The 22,181-nt window shown below is 42.1% G+C and overlaps 1 long non-coding RNA gene across 1 annotated transcript; it reads left to right on the top strand.

Moving 5' to 3' along the window:
- The first annotated feature begins 22 nt into the window (after positions 1-22).
- On the top strand, positions 23-21,830 carry LOC142599450 (uncharacterized). The gene is made up of 5 exons (XR_012833007.1): positions 23-98; positions 14,787-14,923; positions 17,217-17,439; positions 18,304-18,512; positions 21,687-21,830. It is a non-coding gene; the product is annotated as an uncharacterized LOC142599450 (long non-coding RNA).
- Positions 21,831-22,181: the final 351 nt, after the last annotated feature.

Genomic DNA, 22,181 nt, shown 5'->3' on the forward strand with positions numbered 1-22,181 from the left:
CCCACTATATTTTTCTTCTTTCAGGCTGCAGCAAATTACATGTAAACATCTCGGGAGCCTAATGCGAACTCGCCAAATGAATGTGACAAGCTCTGAGTGTAAGTTTTAATTCAGTGAGTTTCCGTAAGCCTCAGTGATATGGATGCTGCTGTACTTGGCTACTAGTTCCCCTGACTTGAAATCTGGCGATTGAGAGGTTTTGCTGTTTTGTTTGTATCCTGGGTTTGTTGATCAGGTCACCCTGTCTCAAAGGCCTTCACACTATTGTTTTGCTGCTGCACACACCCACGTGCACAGACACACACACACCCTGTGTCTGCATTCGTGTGGCAGCCCTGGCAGCCATCCTGGTTGCAGGAGGTGTCTGGGAGCAAACACCACCAACAGCCTTGACCTCCATGTAGACTGCTGCACACAGAATAAAGAGTCCTTCACCCAGGAAAGTATTTAGAAATTGAGTTTAATGAGAATTTAGGACAGACTGTGCCGATGGGGCTGTTCTTCCCCAGACCACCTGGATCCCTCCCTTCTCCAGCTGTGGTGCCTCCCCTGACCATCCCCACCCCGTGCCATCCCCAAAGGCTCTTCCCTGCATCCCGTAAGGCAGTAGCCCCATCAGTCTGTACGGTTATGGTGACCTGCTGTGATGAGTGTCACCCCAGACCTCGAGGCTGCGGGCTCTGCAGTGGCAGCCCCAGCTCTGTTTCTCTGGCTGGGTCATTTGGGTGCCCCCTTCCCTGACACCCTGTGTTCCTTTGTGTGTGGGGAGACAAGGGTTTTAGGGCATAACCTAGGAGCAGGAATTAACCCCCACTGCACAAATGTCCCGGGCATGCCAGAGTCCAAGGGCAATTTTGAAGCAGTGCAGAGTGCTGATATGAGCCAGGGAATTAACATTTGGACCAGGTGTCAGGAAAAGTGGTGTTAGGAAGGGCTCTTTGTGAAGCTGCTGATGGTAGCCTGCAGCACTCTGTGTAGCAGGAAGAATTGCCTAGACTCTTTTTATTGTTTTCCAGAAATCTGTTTCCTGCAGTGCCATTGTAAAGATTTTAAAAGCTTACTACGTAGCCCAGCTTAGAGCAAAATGGTTGCTAAATGTTCCTAAAGAATAAAGAAATATTTTTTAAATTATGACATTTTTGCATGCACTTTTATTCACAAATAATGCAGTTTATGGCAAATAAAATGCAGATATGTTTACTGATCTGATTAAATTGAAAAAAATGGAAAGTATTAGCTATGTCTTAAAGTGATGATGGGAACTGTAACATAAGCCAAATGCTGTGGTGTTTAATATGCTCTTTCTGCAATAATGCTTTCCATTTTTGCTCAGTGGCTGGCCACTGTAAGTTAAACATGTGCTTCTGTCATGTTTTCTTTCTAAACCAGCCCAGTTTCTTTATTTTCTTTTAAATGAAACTTTTTCTTTTTTTTTTTATTTGACCTTATTTGTGTAAATGGAACCTCCAAAACTTTACTGAAAAATCATTTCAGTGCATTCTGTTCCTGGTTTTGTTTTGCTACACCTATCCTGGCAGCTCTGTGTTTGAAGCTGTGTACGCGAATGCAAACGGAGACTAATCTCCCAGCATCCACAGTGCCGTATCTCATTAAAGATAGGGTAGAAGCTGCTTGTTATGGTATCACCATAACTGTTGGTGATGTTTGGATCCATTCTTGTTATGGGTGTGTCTCTCTTTTATGTTTTGTGTACCACTGCTAATGAGTTCTGCAGTACCTGCAGTCACTGCGAGAGTTCCAAGTCGTGTCCCCAGATGCCATGGCCAGATTGTTGTTTTGTCCTGCTGATATGACGACTGGGGAGGGTTGAGTGTGTACACAGGCTGAGGCTGCTGCCACACAAAATAGTTGTCTCTGCTCTCCCATCCCAGCTATGCAGTACCATCTCCTTGCAGCGCCTTGCTCGCCACAAGACAGCCACAAGAGTCTTGTGCTGTCACAGTGAACTGCATCTTGAGGAAGATGCTCAAAATTGGAAAGAAGTGACATTTGGGCAACAATACTGGTTTAAATGCGCACCAAGTAGGGCTTTCGGGTCTTTGCTGTGTTGTCAGTTTTCATGGTGTGGGTTAATTTCTCTTCAAGAACCAGCTGCTGGTTGCAACTCCACTTCTTACTCATGGAAGGTAGTGTCAAAGCTGCAACTAGTGCTTGCAAGAATTTCCAACATTGTAATCCATTTTAAAACCAGCATCCACCTGCCTCTTGGGCTGGAACTTTCCGTATTATCATAGAATCATAGAATGGTTTGGGTTGGAAGGGACCTCAAAGATCATCTAGTTCCAACCCCCCTGTAAGGAAGAAACATAATTCCCTGGAAGGTATCATCTGGTTCACTCCCCTTTACGCAGACTCCCTCCTGAAGAGGACATTACCCACATGTGAACATGGTGAGGTTCAAGTGACTGTGTATATTAAATAGTTTCCATGTGGCTGTAGCAATACCAGCATCTGACATGTTGCACCTTTGTTACTTCAGTCATATTACAAAAATGAGTGAGAAAGACCACAGTAGAATTTCTTCTGTTCTTGAAATGAGAAGTGCCATTTCTACCTAAACATACGTTCTTAGTGTGGCATAACACTAGTCTTATTATTGAACAGGTATACAAGCAGAAGAAAATAAGAAAAAGGTTGGTATCTTGCAGTTTTCAATCAATACACCATCAAACCACCATATCTTTTGATCCCTTGCTGCAGGCTTAGCTAATAAAAGCATGTTTGATCATTATATATATGGGAGAACCTGGCTGAGGTTAACACTGTTTAGCTATTCACTTATGACTAGCTGTTGCAGAAATAGAATCTGCTCACTTGTGGATGCTGCTCTATAATAAAAGTGATCTTTGTTTTGGACTGACAGATATGTAAGAGATTGCTTGGTTTATTTTTCAGTAGCAACAATACTCAATTTTCCTGTGCCAGAAAAAGTTCAAATAGACTTTTTCTTTTCCTAGACCTAAAATGTGATGCTGGATTCCAAAGTTGTGTCTTTCAGCACCTTTCTCTTTTACTACCTGCCTCAAATTCCTCACACAGGAATAAAAACAAAGTTAATTAAAAATCCGTAACATTTTGGCTTAACAAAGCAGCAGAGGTTTACTTACACCTTTGACAATTCCATTTTTGTCCAGGAAGTTAATTGATGTCCAGGGCTGAATGTTTGGTTTCTACATAAGTTTTCATTAGGTAGCTGTATGCACAGCTAGGTTTGCATGACGCCCTTTCAGGAAGACGATTATTAGAGATAAAAAGGCCCCTTAACAGTGATTAATTGCTATAGCAGTGATTAATGGCCCAGTCCAAATATTACTTTTTACACTAAGCAAAGTACTGGTCCGTGCTTGAGGGAATTGCAGCAGCTGTTCTGTAAATCGCGGGCGTGATGAAGGAACTTCCGCTGCTGCAGCTCACAGACCCTGATCTTGGTCGGCCTCAGCAAATATTTCCAATTCAGTTTCTGGATTTTTCTGCTATATACATCCTTCCTCTCCCTTATTCCTCAGTCTCCTCTTTCACCAGGCCCCTTTGCCCCAAAATAGCAACATGCTCTAGTCAACAATGGACTCGGTTTTGCACCGTTGCGCCTTCTCTCTTTCCCTCCCTCTACTCACGGGTCAGATTTGTCCCATTTTGTCAGTGTTTGGGACTCACCACATCAGATCTGAGATTTCCCGGGAAGTCAGGAGGGCTTGAGCAGAAATGGTTCTTGCCTAGGCTCTCCTTGCTGCCAGTCCTGTGGACACACAAGCCCCCGTCGCCGTGTCCGTGAGTGGATGGGTATGTCGGCACACAGCGTGTCCCCGTCCCTGCTGTACTCCTGCTTCCTGGCCAGCCTCCTGCCCTGCTCTCCGCTGGAGTTCTTAGGCAAGGGAGCACGGGGGATGAGGGGGCATCCTGCGGCAGGATGTAACCCTCCATAACGGACCGCTGCGTCCTTCGCCCTGCTGCACAAAGCCTTGCCTAAGGAGCTACTGGCGGCTGAAGAAGTTAACCCTGGCATCTGTTAATTCTGGGTGGATGGAAAGCAGGTTTGGTTTTAATAAGCATAATCGCTTAGAGATAAGCAAACTGAAAACAAGCACAGCTACGGTAATGTTTTGAATCTGCCAGGCAGGCTATTATTTTTCCTATCAATCTCCTGCAGATTTCTGCACAACCCCCAAGGTGAATATAAAGCTGCATGACCTGAACTTGTTTGATTTCATTGTATTCCTCATCACCAGAATGTTTTAGAACTTCAGACGTTATTTCTTTTTTGAGAAGTGTGAATTGTAGCCACATTTTGCAAAGGGGAAAAAAAAAGACAGACACAAACATTGAATTTTTTTTTCTTCAAATCATACTAGCAGTTTGTGTCTAAACTTGAAATCACATCCAAAAGTTTCCAAGTATTGGTCTAGTCTCTCAAAACTAAAAGCTATCTTTTGTTTTGATCATCAATACAGTCCTTTTAAAAATCAGCTCTATAAAATAATACAGTATTACAATAACAACCCTTGGTTATCAGTTTTAACATTGGGGTTTTTTTTAAAGCAATGAGCAGATCTTGATTTAAATAACTGAGCACAGTGTCAAGGCAGGGTTTGTTCTTGCTGATAACTAATTGTTCAAAAATATTGATGGGCACTTTATTTGAACTTAGCACTAATAGTTGTTCCTGTGTAGCAAGGGTTATACTTATTGGTAATTATATATCTGAGCAGTTCTGTAACACATGTTTATTCACACTCTTATTTCAATTATTTCCTAGTATGCAGAAAACAGGGAATGGTGTGGCTTTTCTTTCTATTCATGTTTTATATATAATTGCATTTTTTGAAACCTGCCATTCAACTAGAAAAGCTCTTTTAGGGGGCTGAGGAGGACATTACCGTCAGGGTACTAAACACATCACAATGTTATGTCATCCCGGCATGTTCTCAGCTTACCTTGACTGAGTTTATTAAACAAAGACCAACTGTAAGTTTGTGAAATGACCGATTCTTTCTGTGCCAGACTTCATCTTTGGAGACAGATCTCTTGCCACCGGCTGGTAGGACTCTTGCAGCATTCCGGGAAGGACGAGGTGCCCAAGCCTTGTCGGTGTCCTGTGGGGCCCCGAGCAGGATGGTATCCGCACCCGGCTATAGGTGCCTCTGGCAGCGTGACTCAAAGCCTTTTGAATTTCCAGATCAAAGCCTCTCTGATAAAAACAATCTTCTTCTCCCTGTTCATCTTTCCATTGGTTTCTCTGCCAGTTAACTCAAAGGGGGAAAAAAAGAGTTCTCTTTATCTTTTAGCTGATCTGGAAGCAAAAGTAATTAAGACAGTATTTTAAAAAAATATTAATTTGAGGAAAATGTGAATGCTACGACTTGTATAGTTTGTAAAGACAGAAAATAAATTGTGACAACACTGCATGCTAAAATAATAATGTGTTTCCATGTTGATTAAAATGTGTGAAAGGTGCTCTGCCTGTTTTGAAACTGTATAATGATAGGATTTTGAGATTCAGGGCTAACTTTATGTTGTAACTTCACAGGCAGCTTTGGACAGGTTGGATTTTTTTTCAGTGTTCATAAAGGTTAATCTAAATCAATTTAAAATACCCAATTTAAAGTATTCCTGATGTCGATGAAGATTTGGCTGTAGTACTTTTTAAAAGACAAGAATTTTTATTCACTGTGACCATTCTTCATAAAAGCTTCATGGAAAGACAAGTTTTTCTGTATGCAACATTACATGCAAAATGCACGGGTTTGGGTCTGTTTGGTTTTGGTTTTTTTACTCAGACCTGCTCTGGTAACTTGAGTAAGAAATTTCTACTCTTGGACGACATTTTCCAAATGGCTTGCATGCAGCGTGGCAGAGATTCAGGCTGCATTGCTCGGCACACTTTGCAGTGCCACGAGTGAGCACCAGACCCTCCTAAGTGATGCAATCATAAACAGAAAAAATATAGTTGTATCCATCCTGTAACAATGATAACTTTGTGGCTCTAATAGTTACAGCTATAAGGAAAAAGAAGGCTTGTATAGAGGAAATATCTTCTTCTAATATCAACTCTTGTATCTGAAGAACAGATGACTTTTGGGGTACCTAAGCCCTTCCTCAGTTCTGGAACAGCAACAGAAGACTGCAGGCTAGGCATAGCTTGGGGACAATTTCCGGGGCCTAACTGAACTATATAAATCATAAATGAAACTGCGAGTGAGTGTTCCTAACCTGTACTTAGTTTGGTGCTTGCTGGTTCTCTTTCAGATCTGAAGAAAGGTTTGAGCGCCCCAAAGCAGTCTGTCTCCTTACGCTGTATGGTTTTTACATGTCACTATTTTTCTCCTCCTCCTCACTGTGGGTTTCATTAGACCATAGCTCAGTGGATTGAAGCAGAAGATAAGCAGTGTTTAACCGTTTGTTACTCACAGCTAAAGTTGGAGGTGAGGCATTTGTAATATTTACGATTTTTTCCATCTTTTTGCTTTTTTTACCATTTAAATTAAAAGCTTTCAGACAAAATTGATAGATTAGAGGTCTTAGGTTAAAGCCCTGTTTGAGTGTCAAAGGGGCTGAGTCCAGATCTTTTACTGCTTTAGCTTTGGAAGATTCAATATCCTAACGTCAATATTTAAAAGTGAAGGAACCAACAAATCAATAGCAGACAGAACTCTAGAGATAATTCTCAGGGCATAAGAATACCCATGCCTTCATGTCTCTTCACATAGTAATGTGATTTTAGATGGAATATTAGTCATTAAAATCAAGAAAAGGGGTGGTGTCATTTTGTGCCACAACCTTAAAAATTCTTTTAATAACAGAATAGTCTTGAGTTTTGCAAGTTTTTTTTTCAGTTTTGTTTTTGTTTTTCCCAAAGCTTGATACTGTAAAAATGAAAGTGTCATTAACAGGATGAGCAAAGGGACTTTTCTACAGTAACTTGTACTGCAGGGACTTGGTAATCTAGTGAAATACAGAAGCAGGTATTTCTAACCCTTGCTTGCTCACAGGTGACTTGTGTGTTTGTAATACAGGTTTCTTCATGGAGGTCAGGTGTCCATAGAGAAATAGTTCTGCTTTAAATGAGGTATCCTTTCCAATCTGATTGTTAATTAGTGGTGTTGGCCTTAGTGCAGCTCAGCAGGGAATTCCACAAAGCTGAAGTGCCTGCTAAACTGCACTTAGAGCGTGCCTCATTATTCCTGTTCTAAGTGATGTTCTCTTGTATCGTGCTTATACACGTAAAGCAATCCTAATGCAATTTTCATGGCATAGTCAGAGAGATGTGGAGGAAGTTTGACCCCTGCATTGCACAGAAATGGAAGGATCATCGTCCATTAATAGACTGGTAGCTGTTGCTTATTTGTTAATTGAAATTAATTTATTATCAATTTACTAATTGATTTATTAATTGAATGTATTCAGTGTATTTATTAATTTAAATACTGGTGGGATACTTGGTAATGATATCAGAACACATGTTCCCACTCTACCTGCAGGAACTGGATGCTTAAAGGTGTCAATTAGACGATGCACAGATCTCTGTTTCCGTTGTGCAGATGTGGTAGTGCGGCTGTGAAGCACTTCACAGCTGGAATCCTGCGCAGGGTGGAGGCCTCTGCGGTGCAGAGCCCACATCTTACTCATCTGTGTTACATGCTGCAATAGGTTAGGAGATACCCAAATCCAAGGGGTTTTTCCTGGCGAGCACCCTTGATGGAGCTGTGTGAGACCCTGCTGCCTCCTCGGCTTTGCCTTACTGTACCTGAGAACGCCTTCGTTTCCCACTCGAGCCTTTGTGTAGTTCTGCTGGAGGTGCCAGCAGATGGTCACCCATGGGGATTTCAGCTTGTACTAGTAACAGATGTGAGCTTTGGTAACACACGTGGAGACTCAGTGGTAAGAGACTGTGGTATGAAGTAGAGTACAGCAGCTTTGCAAGACAGCTTAAAATAATAGTGGGCTCAATTTATAACTGTATCCATTGCAGAGAATAAAATTAATTTCCAATTCCAACTATTCAAAAAATTTTGTTTCCTATACATTCCCTTTTCTTACTATGATCTATCAAACTTATACACATGGATTTTATAGAAGTTCCTGTTTCTGTAAAGAAACCTTCTTCCCAGTCAAGCAATCTAGTGATGTTTCACATGAGGAGAAACTTTTTTCCCCAAGTGATCTAGTTGTAAAATCAAGGCTTAATGTTTCTAACAGCTACAGAAGGAACCCTTGACTCCATCTGTTTTCATTGTCGGCTTTTAAAGCAAATAATGTTTAATCTCATGTTCAAAAACTGTACAAAATATTTGAATTTTATTTTCATAAACCACTAATACAAAGAATAAATCTGTAGGTGATTTTTACACAAATGTATCATTCAAAACCACCCGTTTCTATGCATTTTCTGTACTAATGCTTTTCCTAAAATGAAAGGGGAGTTTAGCAAAAAGGAGGAAGAAAAGACTGAACATGTTACAGCTACATATTAATCTCTCCAAGCAAAACATACTACCACGAAACAGTGAAATGCCAGCCCTGGGAAGCGTAGCGTGTCATCTTCCATCTCTGCGAGCGTCAGCTCCCTCCCATGTCGGGACCGGTGTTTTTCCTTCCTCTGGCCAACAGATGGAGAACCACACCACTGAAGCACCTCCACTGCCTCTGTGTAGCAGCATTCAAGCATTGACTTATTGATTCTCAGGTAGCTGCAGTTTGTTACGGAGCACATTTTGCTCCAAAGGCAAGGTTACATAGTCATTTCAACGCACCATAAATCTGCAGCTTCCTCATACAGGAGGTCACGCTGTCTGTCCCATGGCAGTTCTTGCCATTCCCTTTATAATGGCAGTAGTGTTTATGCATCCGTGCCATGAGCTGGACCGGCAAAATGACCAGGCCGAAAACGAATTTGATCTCTCCACCCCAGGAAAAAAGCCTCCTCTTCAGCTGGATCTGTTGGCTAATACGGCTTATCGCGGGGTGGCCTGAAGGCTGGCCCCATCCTAAAGAACGGCTAGGAACGAGTGGAGGCAAGAAGAAGGAAGGTGCAGGCACCCATTGTAGCAGCGGCTTGGATTTACGCAGAATGAAATTGATTTTTCTTGAATGAGTGGAATGACTGAGATGATGTGACAAAATTCGGTCCTCTGGCACTGGATTTGCAGTATGATCCTACTGTGGTGTTAAGTCACTTTGGAAAGTCGTCGTTATTTGCCTATGAACTCACCTTTAAGACACTTAGAAGAAGCCAAACTTTGGGGGGGACAGATACTGAACTGTCTGGAGATTCTCTCACCAAGTACAGGCTCAAGCAAAATGTCTAAACCCCAAGACAGCTACCTTTGTTGCACACTTTTGAGAATCTTGGCTGTGAAGTTTTAAAATAATGCTTTTAAAGCGTTAGATATATTTGCTGTCACTGAAGATTAGTTTAGGAAGCAGAAGGGAACAGAAATCCTGCATGGTTTGGATAAATTTCAGACATCTGTTCAGCTGCTGCAGTGCTTTGTGAGTTACTGAAGTCTGTGAAATTACAAATGATGTTGGTTTCAATGAGAAATTCAGAATAGTAGAATGTACTCATGCTCTCACAGAAGTAGTTGGAAATCAAAGACTCTTGGATAAGACCAAGGAACTGGAAAGCGAGTGACCTGATTTCTGTGCCTGTTTTCATCACGTTTCCTTTCTGACCTGGGGACTTTGCCAGTGGCCACCGTTAGGTTTTGACTCTGTGACAGCATGCCAGGTGAGAGGAGTGTGCGCAGAGAAAGAGAAGCAGAGTAGGGACTTCTCCGTCGCCAGCCACCGTTACACTGCTCCGGAGATAGGTGGGCATTTGCTACTCCTGCCCCTTGGTGGCACCCAGTCTGGACAAAAGTCTTTGTGCTTTTTGTCATGCAGGTTCGTAATTCAGTATCTAATACAGTTTTCATGGAAGGTAATTTTGTTTTCTTCTTCTTTTTTTTTTTTTCCCCCAGAAGAGCTGAAGCGATCTAGTCCTGGAGCCATGCAAGAGTTGAGGCATTTCATTCCTGCTCAGGTTCCCATTTCATATTTCTGTGGGAAACTGAGTTTTGCCTACAGATTCGCCGGCACTCGCCATCTGTGTGAAGCAGCGTAAGGTCTGCATGGCCCCTGCCTGGTGCGAGTGCCACTGTGTGTTTAGCTGGGTAAAAAAGGAAAAGATGTGAATAGGGTAGTCCTGTGTTGCGGACTTCAGGTTTTACCATAGGCCTTAGATTTTTGCACAGAACTGATCTCTGGACCCTTTTGAAAAACTGCAGTTTTACCATGAGAGTACACTTAAGAAGTCTGCCTTTTTTTTTTTTTTTTTTTTTTAACTGTAGAAGGATTTTTATTTTCCCTGTGAGTCTGTGTTTCCACAAATCAAAATTCAGTATTTTCTGACTGTCACTTTTCTGCAATGTGTACAGCAAGCTGTCTTTTGTGATTTTGATGCGTCTTTCTTGAAGGGAGCATTATTCTTGTTTAGCCTACACGTAATGTATTTCATTGTTCATCTCTGAGCAATTGTTTTTGTATATGATTGATTTTGTGACCTGCATTGTTGGGTGCACAAAACTGTGCACATTTTGGGTAATTTGCTGCTTTCATACTTCCTGAGAGAAGGTAATGTATGTTGGCTCGACTGAAGCGGCAACAAAAACTCGCTATTATTTCATGTACTTTACAAAGGGAATCCATCTTGTGCTTCCCTGCAGCTACTGTTGGAGGCACTTCTATGATCAGAAATTACTATAACATTATGCATAGAGTCCTTTGTGCAGGGTTTACTTAGACCTGTTATCCCAGATAGTATACATTGGTTATTAGTGTACTCCTGACTTGCTGGCCTGCAAGAAAGATGGGAGAAACTAGTCTGTCAGGCAATTTGAGTAATAATTCTATGAAAATTCACTGTGACAATGGAATCCCCCAGGAGAAAGAAAGGTAATAAAGCAGTAATATTACTTACAAATTCAAAGTATTGTACAAACATTAAATAATCCTTAAAGCAATTCTAAAAGAGGTACGTTCCAGTAAAGTAATTTCACTGATTTAAATGCTGCTGCACACTCTGGCAGGCATTGAATACTATTACGAAGAAGAAAGTAGAAGAATACCAAGGACAAATCACTGTGGCTGCAGGCTATGCATCCAGATGCTCTTAATGGATTATTAAGTCATGGACTCGTACCCTACAATTGCTCTCTTGCCACGCGGTCTGGCATGTCTGGACAGGCTACCGTAATTTTAAGACATAAAAGTAATAATAGGTTATGTGGATTTTTTTTTTTTCTCTCTTTCAAAAATAGTTTGTAAGGAGGACATCCAGCACTGTGTGATAAATCATATCTTCACAGAGATTTCAGGCAAGGGCTGCCTGGGCCCATAAGTGTTGGGCAGCGGGTAAGGAGCCAGGGCTGTACTCGTGGCCAGCCCGTGTTGGTGCTACCGCAGGGCAGCGCCAGGCACTGCAGTTGTACCCGCACGGTTCAGCTCTGGGGCTGGCTCTGCGGTTGTCTTGAGGACTCTCTGCGTTTATGCATCACGTAGCAGCATCTCTCGGATTTACCAGAGACATGCCATGTGAAAGTGAGTCAGTTTGTTGGATTTTAAGGGAAGTTACTGCTTTTAGCAACCTCTGAAGAGTCATTTTATGTAACATTTTCATGAGTGGGCTTATATCAACAGCCATGGCTATATATATTTTAGAGGCATTACAATAAAGTGGCCACATATAGTCTTTCTAAAAAACTAGTCATGGCATCCTTCCTCTTTTCCTGTCTTATAGCTTCTGTGGTTCTTTTGCAGGCTGCGTGTCATTTTTGGTGGGTATTGTGTTTTGTGTGTAGCTAGCACGTGCACATACAAGGAGAGTCAGCAGGGCAGCGAGCACTTTCCCGCTGGGGGGTTTCTGCTGTTTAGCAATTAGCCAGCGGAGCACGTGTTCAGATGAAGAAGGATTTCAAGTAGTAACGGCAAGTTTGCATCCATTTAACTGTAGTCAAAAAATCTGTTCGGTCTTTGCTAGAATATAAGAAGACAGGAAGTACTGACGTGATTGACTAAACTTCATGCACAGTGAAAATAAATTATTTTGGTCTTTTTACGCTTTCAGTGTACCACTTCTCTACAGAAAGGTGCTTTATGGAAGTCAAAATGCTGTTCCCTATAGACATGCCTCAAAGCCTGAAACGAAGGGGAAAGTACTCCATAGAAGAAATCACACAGCAGCGCTCACGTTAAGTTCCCTGAGCTGTGGGAGATTGGTTTAAACCATAATAAGGGGAAGGAGAGGTTGTACTTGCCAACCAGCTGCGCTAGTAATAGTTGGGACCCTGCGGTGCTCTACTCACCACAGTAAGTCTTAGCCCATCCTTTTAGAACTAGAAGAACTTGGACTGTAACATCAGGGCTCGTCACCGTTTACTTACGGGTTGAAGGTGTTATTGGAGCCTTTGTACACAGTGCCGCAGCGCGGCATCTTCTACAACTGGCTCATTTGTATGTTCTCTCTGAACACCAGAGTTTTTCAGGGTGCTCTTGAACTACAGAGCAGAGAGAATCATGCATTTAGTGCTGTAATAAATGAGAATTCATTATTATCAGATATCTACACAGTAAAAAATGTATCCCCCTTTGACTTTTTTTTTTAATGGGCATTTGGATTAAATTCAGGACTTAATATGCAGAGAAGCATGAGCTAACTAGAAATTCATTCATACTACTTTAAGTCCCCATTACTTCTTAAAATGGCTGATTTATGATGTTAGAGGTTGATAGCATTCATTCGATTAAACTTCCAAAGTAAGCAAAGTAGAAATGCCTAAGCACTGGATTGCTGGTAAATGTGATTTATGCTTTGTGTGTGGTGTTCTATAAAAATTTCAGCAATTTTAATGTAGACACATCTGCATTACATTTTTGCAGCGTCTCCAAAAGTGCTGCTATTTGGACCAAAAAATATTCAATAATATGTTTATATTATATGTGTGCACCCAGATAAACACATATTCTCTTTTTCTCTTTGTTGATTTGCTTAAATACAGTGTCTTGGAAATAGACCCTGTTATTCTAAGTTTCACAGGAGGAAGCATGTAATTATTAGATTTGGTGAGTTAGCATCTATTGACTTAGCTTGCTTCAAAGGCAGATTTAATTATTTCAGCTATTGCTGCTGCTTAGCTAAACCAGACTTCTCTGGTATACAGCCCATCAGCTGGCCTTCTTGCTGGCGGATGGTAGTTAGAAGTTACATGGTTAGGTCTATCTTGAGTATACTGTGGCTTTCAAACTGTAAAGATATTGTCCATCAAAGCATAAAAATGTGATTGAGGAAAATAACTTAAGGACGTAGGGAGCCTAGAAGAGAGAGGGAGAAGTGGAAGAAGAACTGGGGAAAGCTGGTGAGAAGGAGAAATGAAGGGATGACTCAAGTGGAAAAGGCAGAACAGAAGGGAGAGAAGTGGAGAAGGCAGTTAGTTCTTTCTCTGGGCCCAGTGGTCTGGGGACAAAGGGGTCTGTGTGGGGGAACGCAGATGAAGATCGGTGGTAGGACGAGGGCTGAGTAAGGACATTGGGAGGGTGGGGGAATACAGAGGTGGCGCAGGCATACCAGCTGCAGGTGTTTCCACCAGGCGCAGATCTGCAGGCAGGCAGGCGTGCGGAACAGAGCTGCCCCAGCATCGCCGCTGCGGCATCCGCCCCTCACGGCTGCTCGCCATCTGCCGCAGCCCCGCTCGCCTCGTGCAGTGCAAGACCTTTTGTCCTCTTTTGCACAGATTCGCTGTAAAAGCGAGAGGCACATGGAGCAGCCAGGGCCAGCTGGCACGTCTGGGTTTCCCTAGCAGGTCTGAGATGGATGATATCTCTGAACCCGTGACGTGTGGTCTTCCTGGAGGGACAAACCTACCTTACCATTGCCTTGGTGGAAAAGAATACTGAATTTCATTCCAGAGTTTTTATTCATTTACATTTTTAAAGAAGGATGAGGGTTTCTGGAAAATTGGGAGGGTGTTTTGTTAGCTTTGAAGCTGGAGAGCTTTTGCTGAGGTACTTGTAATGGGTGCGTAAAACCACAGGGGGTTTAATCTCTTAATTTAAAAAAAAAAAACAATATTTTTATTTAAGATAATTAAAAAACCAGTTCATATGGCTGATCAGCTTTATGAGACAGAAAATCATAGGCATACAATAAAGCTATGGCTGATTAAGAATCAGGCAGAAGCATGCAGAAATCTCTGTTGACTATGTAAAGATGTATAGCCATCTACAGACTTACACATACTTAAGTTTTTGACAACACAGAAGACTCAATACTTTAACTAATGTCTTTTTTCTCTCTACTAATCCTCTTCCCACTCAGCAAGAAAATTAACTGCAAAGGCTTACACAAATGTCACATTATAAGACTTATTCTAGAATAATTTAACAGATCTCTGGAGAATTATTCCTGACTCTTGCTTGGGTAGGTTGAGAATCGGGTTCCCTGTAGTGTTCAGCCTGTATCCTCAGCTAAACAAAAAGTTTAGGTTCTGGTGGTCACTGGCTGATTCACGTTGCCTGCAGATTGTGTTTGGCTAACAGAGTCCTCCCAGGTCTTGTGTTTCTTTCCCAGAAACTCGAATTCTTGTTTAAGGCTCCACTTCCGTAGCGATGCTGCCCAGCTGGTGACCCCATCATGCTGCTGGAAAGCCTCGGAGCTGCAAGTCAGTGGAAATAAACAGCAAGGATATAATGGCATAAACATTTCACCTATATCTTACTATTTTCTGTTCTTTCAGCGGCATGTAAATGCCAACCATCTTGCTCTCAGAATTACTGCAGATTATTGTCTCAGCAGAGAAGCTCTGAAGAGCCTGACTTCAGTGGATTGAGATGTCCTGTCCCCAGCTTCCCTCTACCAGATGTTACCATCCCTGTAAGTATCAGCAGAAAAGACTGTGTTCAGAATTTAAAAAACAGACAACCAAAAAATGTTTTTCTGGGACAGAAATACAAACCTGCTGAACCTTAGGTGGCTTAAGACTTAGTATTTCTAATGGATTTGTAGGTCTCCCTTGCTGATGAATATTTATCTGCAGATCTTTCAGTGTCAGAGAAGGAGTTTGCTCTTCTGAGGGCTGTTTGAGTCAGCGAGATATGCAATCCCCTCCCTGAAGAGCATGTCCTGCCATTGGCATTATCTGCTACCTGGAGGGTCTTCTGGCAAGAAGAGATATCACTCACTGCATTCTTCTGGCTCTTCTTCCAAGCACACCAGATGGAGATGAACACAGAAACACCAGGAGAACAGTCTGCACATGAAGTTTAGCCAGTCAGGACTGAATTTCACCCAGAAAGATCAACATCCCGAGCCATGAACTCCTTTTCAAATGGAGCTGACACCCTGTCTCTCCTGCAGCACACAATGTTTCGTCTTTGAAAATACCAGCGGAGTTTTACTCTTAGTTCTCCTGGGTTTAAGGTTCTCATGCATTAACATTTGTACTAACAAGAGTACTAACAAGAGTGCTAACAAGACTCAAGAATAGGAACAGAATAGCTAAGGATACAGTGCTACTAATGCTTTGTCTTATTTCACAAGAACTGCTAAGTTTATATTCTCAGCTCTACTCAGCTTTTGCTTTTCCCTGTGCCCTTGGTGGTGAAAGGAAATAAAGGCTTTATCTCAGACGTACGTTAGCTGTGGTGGAGTTTAGAGTAGACACCGATACTCTGAACCCTGGCACTGAATCGTTCATACATATTTTGCCTCTTACCCATGCCCTGGCTGGGATGTCTGTGGATCCCAAGTGGCTGCACAAGTAAGCTAAAGTTCAGCTCCTCCTAGCAAAGCAATTAAAGCTGGGCTAAGCTTGTTTATCATTCCTCACAGCTTACAATTTCTTAATTAAGCTTCCCACTTATGTCACTAAACTCACATAGGTGATAATTCCATGTGCTGATCAAGATCCTTAGTGTTCCACTGTCCTGCACGGATGTTTTGGTGTGCTGAACATAGTATCTTCATGTGTGCTCTCGCCTCTCTGCACACTTGTCTTCCCTCACGTGCACATCTGAGCATTCTCCGTATGTGTGGACATTTCCCAGGGAGACCAGCTTGGGTTGTGTGGAGGTAAAGCTGCGATCTGAAAAGCAGACCTTATGTTTCTGGTGAAATACACTGACTCCACAAATTCTAATGAATTTGGGGGAGAGCGCTTCCTTTTATCATCCTCTACTGTACCTCACTATCCTGTACTTATTAATCAAATCTGTGGAGGAGGAAAGGCCATTGAAATCCAGTCTGAAAATATTTACATACAATCCTGCAAGGCTTTCAGGGTGGTTCTGAGCTACAGAAATATCTCCCTGAGTTTTCCATGGGAAATGTTATGTCCCAAGCTAGCAACGTAAATACCTAGAGCAGCATGTACAAGTAAAAATTACTGGAGATGTTTTATCTGCCAAAAGATACCTTCTACTTTTGTTTTGTTTCTGAACTAGTAGAAAACTTTCGTAGAGGGAGCCCCAGTTTCTGTTCTGTGTTTGGAAGCAGAGAGCTGGGCGGTGCAGTCCCTGAACGAAAAACCTCGCTGCTCTGCCAAGAACCGATCGGGCAGAAAGTCCTGCCTTGTCTCACAGCCATTCCCAGATGTTTACGAAGAGAAGAATGAGAAGAGGGATTAGTCTTTGCAACAGCTTCTCAGCAAGGTGTGACGGAGGTGATTTGGTTTAGCCAAGCAGCCTGTTCAAAATCGCCCCTTGTGAGCTGTGCTTCTGCCACCTCTGCTCTCTTCCCTGGGAGCCACATCAAAGGCGTTTGGCTTTGCAGCCCATGCTTGTACTTGCTCAGGCACAGACCTGTCCTTTAGCTCCGCTCCTACCCTCCCTGACCCTTCCTCCAGTCCTTGCTGGTGTTGGGCTGGCAGCATCTTCTCTCTCATTCCAGCTGCAGCTTTTGGATGCTGTGTTTCCCCAGTGCTGCTGAGGACAGCACCGCTTGTGCTACTACAGGTTTGTGACTGCCAAACACTCGACTTTCTCACGACACCCTTGCAGCTACTGTATTTCTTTAAACATATAGCTTTTTATTTTAGTAGGCTTGATTATAATCTCAGTCTTATTTTCAGGTAAAACAATGAATGCGCTCCAGTAACACTGAAGGAATACTTGCCAGAAGATACTGGCAATTTCTACCAAGATACCAATTTCTACCCTTGTCTTTGCAGGATGGATAAAATGTTTTCCCTGCTGCATACACGCAGCCCAGAGTCGGCAGGGACACCACCTCCAGTGACTGAGGACTGAGCAGAAGTTAGCTGAGAGGCGTACAGTCTCAGTCGATACGGCTGAGGTTGCTGCAACAGATGCTGCCACTGCCAGCAGAAAGCTACTGCTTTGATGTTGCACCTCGTCAGGTCAAGGATCGAGTGGCCAATGGGAGGCTTACGGGTTAGGAAAATTAATTCCCGTTTCAAAAGTCTATCAGTCAGAGAAAGTGCTTAGTTACTAATGAGTCCTCCATGGCTCTGCAACTCTGAAGAAGGATATTGGGAAAATATAAATATGGAATGAAATCCTGAATTACTTTAATTTCTATGGAGGCAATATTCTGAAGTGAGAAGTGAAAGACCCACTAACGCACCTAACAAAGGAAATCAAATTTCTCTCTACCGAAATCTGTATTTGTGATTTTCTTAGCAGCACAGAGGATGAGCAGCTTAGGAATGCTGGACGAGTCCCACACTGTATTTAATACCAGATTGCATTTTGAAATGCTCTGGTTTGCAGAGCAATGGTGGTCTGCGAGTCCATGGTTACTTATAGGCAAATAGCCCACATAAACATGAAACATAAAAAGGGTCATTACAGATATGAGTATGTGGTGGTCTAGGAAGAAAATGGAGTTGACTGCTGTCCGTGAGGCCAAGAAGTTTAAGAGATGCTGCAAAGAAGTGTAAAATTACAGAAATAAATAGTAAGTGTAGATAAGGTTTTAAGAGAAAACATCACAGATTTCACATAATCTGGCCATTTTTTGTTTGCCAGACTAAGTGTCTTAGCTCCCTGTATGGTTGCTGAAGAAAGAAATGTCCATGAGGATAATTCAGAGGTTGGGTGGATCAGACTGATTCCTCTTCAGAGCCCAAATTTGCTCCATATGTTGTGAAGAGCTTGTTTCCCAGTGGGCTGACAGCCCAGCCTGGTCTTGGCCCACCACATCCCCATGGCCCTGCCTGGCCATCCCAGGCTGGGTCTGTACACGTGGCCTTCATTTTAAAAGAAAGATCATTTCTATTATTCCCTGTTTTACAGGCACGTTTAGGAGAAAGACATCCCTGCTCTGAGGTATACAAATACCAGACTACTGAGGAGGCAGAAACAAGTGCAAAGGAAAGTAATTCTATATTCTGGAGAGTTGTTTTCAGTGAAGCATTAGACCTGTGGGACAGTGGCAAGATCCTGGAAAAACCAGACCTATCTGGCATCTAAGTATGACCCATCCAAATTCCTCATTTTCCAGGGTGAGACTTTTAAAGATAATTTCAGTTTTTACATTTAGCACAATATATAATCCCACTCTTTTCCTGTATTGTCTTTCATGCACATTTTGAACCTATGTAACCACTCAGACTCACATACATGCATCAGCTATGTGACTCACTCTTTAAACGTTACTTAACCCACAAAGAGGTAAACTGATTTTGCGTAACGTATCTCTGGCAGAGAGTGTTATTTGCAGAAGTTTTTGTGTGAATTAAAAGAATCTGGGATACCCTTTGTAGACTTTTTTCATGCTTCAGTGTTTGACTCACGACTCTGTAATCTGGTATCATCTTCATGGCTTTATGTACCTCTCACCCGCCTACATCTCAGATTTATTTTACTCCTACTCACCCTTTTGCTCACTACACTCCTCCCAGTTCTCCTCTAACTAATCCCTTCATCTGATTTTCCTCTTCTCTGTTTTGTTCATTCCTCCTCCTTCTTCTTCTTCCCTGGTCTCTGGTGCTTGGGGTGTCTAGCTGGTAGGATGCTTGGCCAAGGGTCTGATGTGGACTTTACAACAACAAGCGTGAAGTGCCTTGCTGGGCTCGTTGAAAGACTTGCACTGATTACTTCCACGAGTATTTTGGCACATGGATTTTTTTAACTGTTACTCCTTATCCTACGCCAGAGCTCTCTTGTCATGTTAATCCTAAGTAGCAAGACTTCTAGATGGCTTTTGTCAGCCGTATGGATATACTTACAGAACTGTGTAGGTAATAGTGATTGTTATGACAGCTATCACCAGATATCCCTGTGATACGTACTCCTAAAGTGCTTATTTCTCATGTGCACAAAACGCTCGGAGTTGAGAAGACCTGCTGTTACATGAGGTTGTTTAGGGATGGTAGCTCTTGGGAAAGTTGCTGGTGAGTCATCAGTGAGGTCCATCTCCAGCTGAGGCTCCTCAAGTACATTTGCTCTCTTGGAACAAGGAATTAGTGCAATTGCTTTCTGCTCGTGGTGCATAAAAAGTCTGTTTAGAGTATACTCCATGTCTGCACCTTCTTTATTGAGAAACCAACCTACAAACCCTGGAATTCAACTACTGAGCAAAAGTGTCGTTCTGGTGTCAGAATACGATCCTTGTGAAAGATGAAGCAGAACTAAACCAATACATCCAAATGAGCAATGTATCAAAACTGTTTGTACCTTATAGTCCAAATGTGAAAAGCTGAATAAAATAACGAATCATTTGGATTTTTAAAATGCGCTCCATAACTAAATTCCACATGTAATCTAATATTTAAAAGGGTGTGTAATCTTGTAGCACCATGCATACTATTAGTTTAAATATGGAATCAAATGTCTTTGTGGCAGATCTTTATAAAGGATACTAAAAAAAAAAGGTATTTTTAATTAATTATTAGAAGGTTCTGAATCTGTGTTTTGAAAAGAAACAGCACTTCTCACAAATCGTCTTCCTCTCCGGTCTCTGGGGAAAGATATTTTTGCATAGTAGATTGGTGACCAGAGCAGTGGTGAAGGCAGAGGGCTGAGCCGGGGTTAACCCACAGCACACACCTCCTGCTGCGGCACATACATAGTATTGTATGCTGGCCCAGCTCCACACTCATTCAGATATGTTTTTGCTGTAGTCTCATTAACAGGCAGGCATACAGACTGCATTTATGGCTAGTATTATTGATAATATGCAAATGCATTTGCAGCTTGAGTTTAAGTTAGACAAACAGTGTGAAAAAACAGATGGAAAATATTTCAGATCTATATTACACATCATTGATTTCATGGTATGCATCCCAGTTTCCTCAGCCTGCAAATGAACTGTTTATAAAGATAATTCAACTAACATACAGATGACTGATTAATTTTCATACTGCAGTCACACTAATGAAAATTATATCAAAATACTTACAAATTTCTTTTACATTCTAAAATATTACTGCTGCAGTATTCATTACTACACTATTCCTGTTTTTTAAGAGTCTTTGAGAAGTTCATTTAATAAATTGTGCTATTACAATTTTCTTTGGTTGAATGCACAGAAATTCTTTAAAGCAATACGAAACTAAATGGAACCGAACAGCTCATTAAACACTAATATCTAAATGCCTCTGCTTGAGCTGATGGGACTTATGCCATATCCTGACAATCACTCTGTGGGGCTGGAGCCTAATCTTCCACCCCTTTCAGAGCGATGCTGTTGTTGGATATTGCAGGGTCTCCTAGCTAGCTGTCTGTAGCCGAGCAATAGAGAAGGCAGGGTGACTTGCTCCTTGGAAAACACGCACACACGTGCGCACACACGCACACCACACACACCACCCCCCCCCCAACGTATGCTTCTTTTAATGTAGCATATTTTATTCAAGAACAGGTATTTTCTGAAAGATTTTATTTGGGGACGTTACCTGGAGGAAACCACAAAAGGTTACTTTTTTCCAAATCTTTGTAGCCCTGTATTGATCTGCTTGAAACCTTGTTTAGGAATTCCAGCAGAGAATTCCTGGCCAACGCAAGTTGTGGGTGGTGTTGCTGCTTTTGCTGGAAGCGGGGTGAAGGATGTTGGCTTCCATGAGGTTTCCTGAGCTGCTCCAAGCCTTAGCACCGCTGGGAGGCAGGGCAGATAACAGCTTTGAGGGAAGAAACAACTATATGAGTCCTTTGTTTTAAAAAAGTAATCCATTTACTGTTCACTTGGACTTCAGTAAAATTAGTTCCTGTTTACATAGGAAACACCATGTTTACATGAAGTCCTCAGGCTTTCTCAGATCATTGACTTCTCTACAGGGAGCAGCTAAATGTACAAATCCAAGAGGTACTGTAAGGAGTGTCAGTCGGTCTTGGATGGCTGAGATAGGAGACAGAGAAAAGGCTGGTTGCTTCAGGACGTAGAAAACCACACATTAGAGACTGTAGGGGACACTAATAAAGATTTGCATTTCTATCTCAGGCTTTTCACCTGAAGACCTCCATGTGCCTTAGAGCTCCAGAGCCTCTGTTAATGTGGTCTTAATTTACATACACAAAATGAAGGCACAGAAATGGTAAAGGTCATTGCTACTGTTCAGAGAGGGAGATCAAACCTCTCTCCTTATGACAGGAAAAAATATGACGGGGCTCAAATTTCTTGACCTACCTCCTTGAAGTAGTTTGTCAGTTATTAATTGCACGTTTGTCACATTTTAAAGGGTCTAAAAGGTCATGTTTTGGGGATCACTGCTGCTCCTCCTGAAACTTCAGGCATGATCAGGTAGGGCTGTGACTGCCGTGAGAATGGAAAAGATTGAGGAAAAGATCCATTTTGGCTGACCTGCCTTGAATTCTACTAGAAGCAAATTCCTGAGGTTGTCTGAATTTGAGGTAAGCAATCGAATTCTCCTTTATAAAGATGACATTAAAAAAGTAGAGATAGCCCTAATAATGTATCTCATTATTAATAGAAACTGACATATGCTGGGAGGAGGGTTGGATTATCTAATCAGCTTTTCCTAGCTTCAACTTTAATGATTTTCCCCATCAATCTCTACATTTCTTACAGAAGTACCAATACATTGTACATTCCTTAGTAGACTGCATGTGCTAACGAAGCGGGAAACAGCATTTCTAATGGTTGAACGTAATGGTCTTAAAATGGAGCGCGTGTGTGTGCGCATGAGTGCGTGCAAAATTTCAGTTTGGTCAGA

The sequence above is a fragment of the Balearica regulorum genome, chromosome Z (genome assembly GCF_011004875.1).
Source record: "Balearica regulorum gibbericeps isolate bBalReg1 chromosome Z, bBalReg1.pri, whole genome shotgun sequence".
Lineage (NCBI taxonomy): Eukaryota > Metazoa > Chordata > Aves > Gruiformes > Gruidae > Balearica > Balearica regulorum.